The 11,650-nt window shown below is 37.5% G+C and overlaps 1 non-coding gene across 1 annotated transcript; it reads left to right on the top strand.

Moving 5' to 3' along the window:
- The first annotated feature begins 4,839 nt into the window (after window positions 1-4,839).
- LOC120981321 lies at window positions 4,840-5,026 on the top strand. The gene has a single exon (XR_005774703.1). It is a non-coding gene; the product is annotated as a U2 spliceosomal RNA (small nuclear RNA).
- Window positions 5,027-11,650: the final 6,624 nt, after the last annotated feature.

The raw sequence follows: 11,650 nt of genomic DNA, 5'->3' as shown, positions 1-11,650 counted from the left end.
TGAGCAGAGGAGCTCCATGCCAACTGGTAGGCATGGAGTGGTGGTAGTGGGCATGGAGTGCCACCATAACACCTGTAACCTGCATTGTTGATTTTTTTCCCCTTCCTTTTCGATTATGAGCCATAGCGTCCTTCCCCTGCCTTTCTCTTTCTTACATTCTCCCACATTCTACATCACTCTGAATTTATTACTGTTTTCAACCTCTTCGTTATCGTTCTCTTGCCTTTAATCTCCCCGCTCTACCTTCAATCACACACTTCTTCTCATTCCCCGACCATAAATCAAGAAGTTGGCTTCAAGGAGCATTTACATAACGAAACACGCTCTACACCGGGCGCTTTAATGAACAAATTAGAAAAATAAAGTGCTCCATTTTACTGTCACATTCATAGTATATGTTGACCCATAGGCAATATATCACAAAGCGCTTTGTCTGCAAATTTTCACCGCCGCTCACGTGCACTGTAATATTTATTATGTATGTTGCCCTTTTCAGTATATTCACGTTTTAATGGTGAGATCTTATTTTTTTTTTGTTTTGTTATGTATACAAGATTGCCAATTAAAAAGTTTCTCTCTAGGAGATTCTCTACGTTGGAGACCTTCGTGAGACAGTGTTGAGAAGACGTAAACCAACCCTTCCCCCACCTCACCACATTGGTCGATTTTTGCCAAAGTTAATTTTCCGTCCGTCATTTATATTCTATAGATGACATTTTGTCACTGTCAATTTTCCAACTGGCTAGGGAATAGAACTAAAAGGCTTCACATAAAATCATCTTCTTTTTATGTTCTAAATCATAGGCGAGTGTCCACACAACAGGGGACTTAGCTTTTTCATGTGAACAATCCCTATTTTGCGCATAAAATCCCTTTAAGAAACAGTGTAACAATCTAAATTAATCCCAGATGGAAAATGGGTCATTCCTCTCTTTTCATATTGAAAGCTTCTTTCAGTCATTGAGTTATCACTATGTTTTTGGGATCTGTGACCTTGACTTGACTGAAGAAAATTTAAATTGAGTTTTTACCTTAAGTTTAGTTCAGAGCAGTGGGGCCATAGTAAATATTGAAAGGGGCATAAAATGGACATATTAAAATTCCCCAATCTCTTGTTTGATGCAGAATTGGCATGCCCCCTGAGCTGTGATAAGGAAAAAGCTACAGCAGAAACGTCCCACCCCCCCGAGCTATGATAGGGAGAGAACTGCAAAAAAAAGGACATGCTCCCTGAACTGTTATATGGAGAGAGCAGCAGCAGAAAAGACACACCCCTGAGCTGTGATAGGGAGAGAGCTGCAGCAGAAAAGACACACCCCTGAGCTGTGATAGGGAGAGAGCTGCAGCAGAAAAGACATGCTCCTTGAGCTGTGTCAGGGAGAGAGCTACAGCAGAAAGGTCACCCCCCTAGAGCTGTGATAAGGAGAGACCTGCAAAAAAAAGGCATGCTCCCTGACCTGTTATATGGAGAGAGCAGCAGCAGAAAAGACACACCCCTGAGCTGTGTAGGTGACAGAGCTGCAGCAGAAAAGACATGCCCCCCTGAGCTTATACAGGGGGAGAGCTGCAGCAGACAACACATGCCCCCTGAGCTGTTATAGTGAAATAGTTACAGCAGAAAGGACACCCCCCCGAGCTATGACAAACAGAGATCTATGGCAGAAATGACACTCCTCCCTCCCCAGCTGTGATAGGAAAAGAGCTGCAGGAGAATAGGCAAACTGCTTGATCTGTCAGAGAGACATCTGGAGCTGAAAAGACACATCCTTGAACAAGGACACAGTCCCTAAGTTATGGTAGGAAGAGAGCTGCAGCAGAAAGGACCCCCCCCCCCCCGATATGTGACAAAGAGAGAGCTGCAGCAGAAAGGAACATAACCAGAGCTGCCAGCCTAAAGTCAATCTAGCAGAGCAACCAGCGAAATAAGGGTCGAAATCTCTGGACCCATGTGAGGTACAGGGTTCTCACAGTCAGAAAGTGATTTCCATGTACTATATGATGTCTGATTTTATTTTTTTATTTTAATCATGGGATACCCCCTTTAAGCCACCACACAACATGCTACCTTTATTCTACAGGATGGGCCATTTATATGGATACACCTTAATACAATGGGAATGGTTGGTGATATTAACTTCCTGTTTGTGGCACATTAGTATATGTGAGGGGGGAAACTTGACCCTCTTCCTATTGAAAAAACAAAAGTTGGATTCAAAATGGCCGACTTCAATATGGCCGCCATGGTCACCACCCATCTTGAAAAGTTTCCCCCCTCACATATACTAATGTGCCACAAACAGGAAGTTAATATCACCAACCATTCCCATTTTATTAAGGTGTATCCATATAAATGGCCCACCCTGTATAGCTATGTACAATTACAGCAATATCAAGTATGTTTTTGTTTACTACTTTTTCACAATGATTGCTCATTTTATGGAAAATAGTTTTCACATCATGTAATTCCTAGAGCCAGAACTTTTTGATTTTTCCCTTGATGTAGAACCAATAATGTATTATTAACTTTTATTTTTTGCGTGTGGGGGGGTGGGGTGAGGTGGAAATAAAGCAATCCCACCAATTTTGTGTATGTGTTTTTTCCATGTTGTCCACCGTGCAGTGTAAATAATGTGTTATCTTTATTATGCAGGGTGTTATGATTGAAGTAATACCGTATATGTGCATTGTTTTAACCCTTTAGAAAAACACAAACACTTTTTATTGAGAATTTTTTTTAAAAACTTATATTTTATATTTTAACTTTATTTAAATGGGTTGGCGATGTTATGTACCCAATGCCACTAAATGTCTTAAAGTTAAAAAAAAATCCTATCCTCCCCTGTTTTTCCTGCGCTTTTCTTTGTGCTGCACCTCCGGTCTTCCTCCTGCTGTTTATATAACAAAGCTGCAGTGGTAACATGCACGTGACTGCTGCAGCCAATCACTGTCCTACAGGGTCTTGCGCTGTGAATCGCTGCATCCTACCAGCAAATACATGTCCTTTAAAGCAATGTACGTCTCCAACCAGGGGACCTGTGTAAGGAATGACTCACTGTGCATCAGGGAAGATCAAAGGGTTTGCATATGCGCCTAAAATGTGGGAAATGCTCCAGTGTTGTTATTACATACAAATTGCAAGTAAAAACTTGCCAGGAGAGGGGACAAGTCCTCTTTAACTCAGAAAACACAAGGAATTTCTAAACCAATGTATTTATTTATTTATTTATTTATTTAATTTATTTATTTTAAATGATTTATTTATTTTCTAACGTTTTCCTTTAGATGAATATCAAAGTTTATACTGATATAGAAATGATTATTCATTTATCCTACAAAAAAAAACATGTATAGCCCAAAGTAATTAAATTCCGGTTCAGGGCAGCTGCAGATTAACATACCAATTACTTCAGAACACATTATCTCTGCCTGTTTTCACATTATTAAAATTAATCAGCGCATTAAGAGGGAGAACCCCAGCTTGTAACCGACATACTTACTAAGCGCATCGCCCTCTATTTGCATATAAAGGAATTTGTACATCACACGGGGGTTGGGAGCGCGTCAAAGTTCACTCGGAACGAAAATGAGCATTTCTCCGTATAGAAACGATTAATGTCGCTCGGTTCCAATATTGTATCCTTGGCAAACAATTAGGAAAATGACTGCAGAAGAGTAAATGTCGTTTTGTTCGGTCCGCACAACAAGCGGACAATTAATTCTGCTTTCAGAACAGTGATTTATACTTCTTTCAGTGAATAAGTAAAGTGAAAAAAAAAAAAGTTATGGAATCATGTGGAGCTTTTTATTGTTTAATTTTTTTATCAAGTGTCCGACTGTATCATTCAACCATTTCTCATTTCTCATGTTCAGAATTCAGTTTGTAACTAGAGATGTCGCCAACATAACATTTTCAGTTCACGAACAGCGAACGCGAATTTTTGCAAATGTTCGCGAACGGGCGAACCAGGCGAACCGCCATAGACTTCAATAGGCAGGCGAATTTTAAAACCCACAGGGACTCTTTCTGGCCACAATAGTGATGGAAAAGTTGTTTCAAGGGGACTAACACCTGGACTGTGGCATGCCGGCGGGGGATCCATGGCAAAACTCCCATGGAAAATTACGTAGTTGACGCAGAGTCAAGTTTTAATCCATAAAGGGCATAAATCACCTCACATTCCTAAATTGTTTGGAATAACATGCTTTAAAACATCAGGTATGATGTTGTATCGATCAGGTAGTGTAAGGGTTACGCAGGCTTCACAGTGACAGACCAAACTATGACAGACCAAACTCCCCGTTTAACGCACCGCAAACAACCGCACACAGTCCATTTGCACAACCACAAACTCCCCATTTGCACAAGGTTGGATACCAAGCTAGCCATGTCCCGTTCCTTGTCCTCACTGACATCATTGAAGGTCTCTTCCTCCACCCAGCCACGTACAACACCAAGGGTCCCTGAAAGGTGACAACAAGCCCCCTGGGACACCTGCTGTGGTTGGTCTTCCACCTCCTCAAAGCCACCTTCCTCCTCTGACTCCTCTTCTTCAGACTCCTCTCTCTGCGTTGCCGCAGGTCCAGCAATCGACGAAGACAAGGCTGCTTCTGGTGGTGATGGTGACCACAACTCTTCCTCTTCATGCTCATCTACGGCCTGATCCAGCACTCTTCGCAGGGCACGCTCCAGAAAAAACGCATATGGGATGAGGTCGATGATGTTGTCTTGGGTTTGACTGACCAGGTTTGTCACCTCCGCAAAAGGACGCATGAGCCTGCAGCCATTGTGCATGAGCGTTCAGTAAAGCGGCCAAAAAATACCCAGCTCCACAGAGGCTGTCCTCTTTTTTTTTTTATAAAAAAAAATCTGTTCTTAACAGTTTAATCTCTGTTTTGTCCCCTATCAGGGGCCAGTGTATGGAATAGATTTTAGGAACCGGGAGATGGAAAAAGATGCTTGGTTGGTCCTCCTAGTTCCAATTTGGGGCACTGTGCATGCGCTGTGCAATGTACTGTGCCACCCTATATGGGTGGTGTGTTAAGTAGTACTATTCCTATCAGTTTAATCCCTGTTACGTCCCCTATCAGGGGATGAGTATGGAATAGATTTTAGACAACCGCAAAGAGTTGTCAATAGTTGACACACTCATGACATAAATTTTATTCCTCTATGCGTCAATCTTGGTGTAGTGATGACTGTGCTCGTGCGCACGTTTAGAAGATTGCAGGCTATAGCGGTTTTTCAAAGCCTATGGTCTTGCTGAGGTAGTTCAGTGACAGTTAAGTGACCCAGAAAACAATGATTCTGCAGTGTGGGCCCATTGTTGGCCTAGTGGGCTTTAATGATCACCTTAAATGATCAGTAAGAAAATTAATGTTTTTTCTATGCAAAATTATCCAGCGGATCGCTTTTGGTCTGTTCACAATGAAGCAACGACCTTATCATCTGGGGTGTGCCAACATTGCCATTGCCAACACACTCATAGAGGTGATCGCTTCATTGTCTGGAAACTCTGACTCTCTCTCTCTCTGTCTTGCTCCCTCTCTCTTAAAATGTGTTTGAATTCCCATTAAGAAATTCTGATTCTGACTTATCCAAATTTTAGGAAAAAATCAGGTTTAACAAATCCATTTGCTCATACTTAAAACTATAGAATCTGTCATTTGTGTGTATCTGTGAGAGAAAGGCTGACACTTTTGATTCAGGTAGAATTCATACAGACCCAAATAAAATCGGGCAGATGATTCGGCAGACTAGAAGTAGAATCACTTGTCTCTTCTCATGTTAAATCAGACATTTGGGGGCATAAAATAAAAAAAAGGACCTAATAGGGTCCTCTACACAACTTTGCCTTCATGTAACACGCAAGAACTTTACTTCATCTCTCCTTTTTTTTTTAAATCATAACTTGTCTTTATCCACACATCATTTTGAATGTGACAAACACATGTAAGGAACAAAAGGAAAAGATACATGTAAACAAGCCCAAAAATGAAACAAAATGCAACAAAACAGTTCCAAATTTATACTCACTCGAAAGATCAACTTCTCTGCTATTAATAAAAATAAGATATGTAAATCCATATCAACGCAGAGCTTGAGTTCCACCATTAAGGCTCACTCTGCACCCCAGGAGACATTGTAGCTTAATCTGCATCTACTACATTACAAGAACTATTATGAGATATTACTGTATACGCAAAACAGTCTTTCCTATTTCCCATAAGGCTTAGACATCAATGTCTATAGAGCGTGAGTTATCTCATGAAACAAAATGCTTGTTACAATCTGCCGTGGTGCTTGCACTGAGTCCTGCTGCTTCCCTGGTTGTCGCAGCTGTGTCTTCTTGTGCCAGTCAGCAATGAGCTAAAAATCCTCTTAGTTTTAAAAAGTAATACAACAGGCGACATCTGGTCAGGCTCCCAGGAAGCAACACTAGTTCTTAGGTGTCATGCTGATTCCCATGGAGTAGAATGCAATATTATAAATAAAAGAAGACTTTACAGTGAAGACAGTCAAGGGATGTAGCTCTTCAGAAGATATTCTCTTCCCAGAGATGAACTCAGTAAGCAGTGCTGCCATGATAGTAAACATGTGGTTGGTTTCTAATGGACAGAAAGATGATGTCATGTGAAACATGTACAGTATATAACCCAAAAAGATCCCAAATGGATCTTCCAGTTTACCTATAGGACCTTTTTTAAATTTGGATTTCAGTTCTCTGCTGGCCCAAGGACTTTCATAACAATCACTGATTGATGATGGCAATGGAACGCAACTTTAGATATTTTGCTTAGATCAAGGTCAAATCATTATTGAAGAATGTAGTCGTAGTCAGGCAGGTAGGAAATGGCAATAATATGTATGTCTGTGTTTACAAGTTAATCATTCCCTCCTTAGATATCGTTCCTCAAGACAAAATAGTTTTAAGAACATCCATGTCCCTTTAATTGCTCTTCTTTGTACAGTACTTCTTTCAACTCTAGGGAATCCTTCCTATGAACTGGTGCTCAGTGCTCACAACTAAAGTTTATATTTCAGGTGAGGCCACATAAAGCTTTGTAAAGCAGCAATATCATAAGATCGTGATCATAAAAAATAGAAAAATTTGTTTCCAGTCAGTTTAGATTAAAAACAGTTGAAGGAACACAGTGTCAGAGTAAAATAATGGTCAAAAGACAATTCTGGACAACAATCACAGGTATAAAAAGTCAGTGAAACAAGTTCTTTAGAAATTAAACACTCTAACTGATACCAGATAGTTGCCCGGAAATAGTTAATATATAGTGGTGGGTTGGATTGGTCCACCATTACCTTTTTGTGAATTTTGTTAAGGACTCCAATTTCTCACAATTTAAATTCAATATATTACTGTGATATTCACATTAGAACTATGTGGTGGCCACATATAGCATAAACTTTTACCTGACAGAGTATCACCAAATCAAATAAAAGCTGGTCCTACACCACGTGGGATATTTCTGACTTGCTAAAATTTACATCAGAAACTGGTGTAAATTATATCTGAAATGTATATCAACTAGGAACTGGTTTAATTTTATGATTTTCTGAAGCATGGAAAGCCAGTCTTAGAAAATCTCTCCCACAGGGTCATAACTTGAATGCAAATGTAAACTTTGAATGCAAATCCTCAACAAGACCACCCTATTTACCAGCTACCATAAATGTACATGTGAACTTCCTTACCTTTCTTCTTGGCTTGATATATTCCTAGATGAGTGGTTCCTTAAAAAAAAAAAAAATAATAAATAAACCCATGCATTTTTTAAACTAATTCAGAAGACGTTTACAGTATCATTATGGTGACGTTCCATGCCCATCAACATTCCACTCCCAATGGTGCACCAGACTCCTGTGTCCTATGCTATAGGCCACAGTCTGGCTGTAAGGTTTCTTCCTGTGTGTGCATTATTGAGACTTTTCCTGAGTGTAACTGCTTGACTAATGAGCCAATCTACTCACTTATATAGCGGTTCCGCTGACCTACCTCGGTAAATCGTGCTCTAGGTCACTCTAGCTAGATAAAGCCTGTAAAAGAGCTTTAATACTTTTACCTGCCTGTGTACCTGACCTGTGCCTGTTCACTATACTGCTTCTGTGCTTTCTATCCTGATCTTTGAATAGTTCCACAAACTTTTCCTACCCTGATCTCTGCATGTTTCCTGACAAACGTTTTGCCTGTTCCCTCTGTGCCATGCACCAGTGTCTCTGATTCCCATGGGTCAGCAGCCAACCACACTGGAACTACTCCAAAAGGTAGAGGCCTGGTGGCTCACCTACAGTGAAGTACAGATCCCTGTATTGAGGTTAAAGAGTGAAAACCAGGAGATGGCCAGGATAGCACCTAAAGGATTAGCCCAAAGTCAAACCTGTTGACTGGCACAGTGGGTCCACAGTCATTGTCTAAAACTGCTATATGTGTCATATTAAAATTTGTTTGATAATCTGAAAAATTTAAATGTGACAAATGTGCAAAAACAAATGAGATCTGCAAGGGGGCAAATACTTTTTTATAGCGATATATGAACACGAATAAAATTACTGTAATAATACTTATATGTAAAAGAATATAACTACTATAATACTACCTCCTATGTACAAGAATATAACTACTATAATACTGCTCCTATGTACAAGAATATAACTACTATAATATTGCTCCTATGTACAAGAATATAACTATTATAATACTGCCTCCTATGTACAAGAATATAACTACTATAATACTGCCTCCTATGTGCAAGAATATAACTACTATAATACTGCCTCCTATGTACAAGAATATAACTCCTATAATACTGCCTCCTATGTACAAGAATATAACTACTATAATACTGCTCCTATGTACAAGAATATAACTACTATAATACTGCCTCCTATGTGCAAGAATATAACTACTATAATACTGCCTCCTATGTACAAGAATATAACTACTATAATACTGCCTCCTATGTGCAAGAATATAACTACTATAATACTGCCTCCTATGTACAAGAATATAACTTCTATAATACTGCTCCTATGTACAGGAATATAACTATTATAATACTGCTTCTATGTACAAGAATATAACTACTATAATACTGCTCCTATGTGCAAGAATATAACTACTAAAATACTGCCTCCTATGTACAAGAATATAACTACTATAATACTGCTACTATGTGCAAGAATATAACTACTATAATACTGCCTCCTATGTACAAGAATATAACTACTATAATACTGCCTCCTATGTACAAGAATATAACTACTATAATACTGCCTCCTATGTACAAGAATATAACTGCTATAATACTGCTACTATGTGCAAGAATATAACTACTATAATACTGCCTCCTATGTACAAGAATATAACTACTATAATACTGCTCCTATGTACAAGAATATAACTACTATAATACTGCCTCCTATGTACAAGAATATAACTACTATAATACTGCCTCCTATGTACAAGAATATAACTACTATAATACTGCTCCTATGTGCAAGAATATAACTACTATAATACTGCCTCCTATGTACAAGAATATAAATACTATAATACTGCCTCCTATGTACAAGAATATAACTACTATAATACTGCCTCCTATGTACAAGAATATAACTACTATAATACTGCTCCTATGTACAAGAATATAACTACTATAATACTGCCTCCTATGTACAAGAATATAACTACTATAATACTGCCTCCTATGTACAAGAATATAACTACTATAATACTGCCTCCTATGTACAAGAATATAACTACTATAATACTGCCTCCTATGTACAAGAATATAACTGCTATAATACTGCTACTATGTGCAAGAATATAACTACTATAATACTGCCTCCTATGTACAAGAATATAACTACTATAATACTGCTCCTATGTACAAGAATATAACTACTATAATACTGCCTCCTATATACAAGAATATAACTACTATAATACTGTCTCCTATGTACAAGAATATAACTACTATAATACTGCCTCCTATGTACAAGAATATAACTACTATAATACTGCCTCCTATGTACAAGAATATAACTACTATAATACTGCTACTATGTGCAAGAATATAACTACTATAATACTGCCTCCTATGTACAAGAATATAACTACTATAATACTGCCTCCTATGTACAAGAATATAACTACTATAATACTGCCTCCTATGTACAAGAATATAACTGCTATAATACTGCTACTATGTGCAAGAATATAACTACTATAATACTGCCTCCTATGTACAAGAATATAACTACTATAATACTGCTCCTATGTACAAGAATATAACTACTATAATACTGCCTCCTATGTACAAGAATATAACTACTATAATACTGCCTCCTATGTACAAGAATATAACTACTATAATACTGCTCCTATGTGCAAGAATATAACTACTATAATACTGCCTCCTATGTACAAGAATATAACTACTATAATACTGCCTCCTATGTACAAGAATATAACTACTATAATACTGCCTCCTATGTACAAGAATATAACTACTATAATACTGCTCCTATGTACAAGAAAATAACTACTATAATACTGCCTCCTATGTATAAGAATATAACTGCTATAATACTGTTCCTATGTACAAGAATATAACTACTATAATACTGCCTCCTATGTACAAGAATATAACTACTATAATACTGCCTCCTATGTACAAGAATATAACTACTATAATACTGCCTCCTATGTACAAGAATATAACTACTATAATACTGCCTCCTATGTACAAGAATATAACTGCTATAATACTGCTACTATGTGCAAGAATATAACTACTATAATACTGCCTCCTATGTACAAGAATATAACTACTATAATACTGCTCCTATGTACAAGAATATAACTACTATAATACTGTCTCCTATGTACAAGAATATAACTACTATAATACTGCCTCCTATGTACAAGAATATAACTACTATAATACTGCCTCCTATGTACAAGAATATAACTGCTATAATACTGCTACTATGTGCAAGAATATAACTACTATAATACTGCCTCCTATGTACAAGAATATAACTACTATAATACTGCTCCTATGTACAAGAATATAACTACTATAATACTGCTTCCTATGTACAAGAATATAACTACTATAATACTATCTCCTATGTACAAGAATATAACTACTATAATACTGCCTCCTATGTACAAGAATATAACTACTATAATACTGCCTCCTATGTACAAGAATATAACTACTATAATACTGTCTCCTATGTACAAGAATATAACTACTATAATACTGCCTCCTATGTACAAGAATATAACTGCTATAATACAGCTCATATGTACAATAATATAACTACTATAATACTGCCTCCTATGTACAAGATTATAACTACTATAATACTGCTCCTATGTACAAGAATATAACTACTATAATACTGACTCCTATGTACAAGAATATAACTACTATAATACTGCCCCTATGTACAAGAATATAACTACTATAATACTGCTCATATGTACAAGAATATAACTACTATAATACTGCCTCCTATGTACAAGAATATAACTACTATAATACTGCCTCCTATGTACAAGAATATAACTACTATAATACTGCTCCTATGTACAGGACTATAACTACTATAATACTGCCCCTATGT

This window comes from Bufo bufo, chromosome 10 (genome assembly GCF_905171765.1).
Source record: "Bufo bufo chromosome 10, aBufBuf1.1, whole genome shotgun sequence".
Lineage (NCBI taxonomy): Eukaryota > Metazoa > Chordata > Amphibia > Anura > Bufonidae > Bufo > Bufo bufo.
Note: the sequence above shows the minus strand (reverse complement) of the source record. Positions and strands in the feature narration are given on the sequence as shown.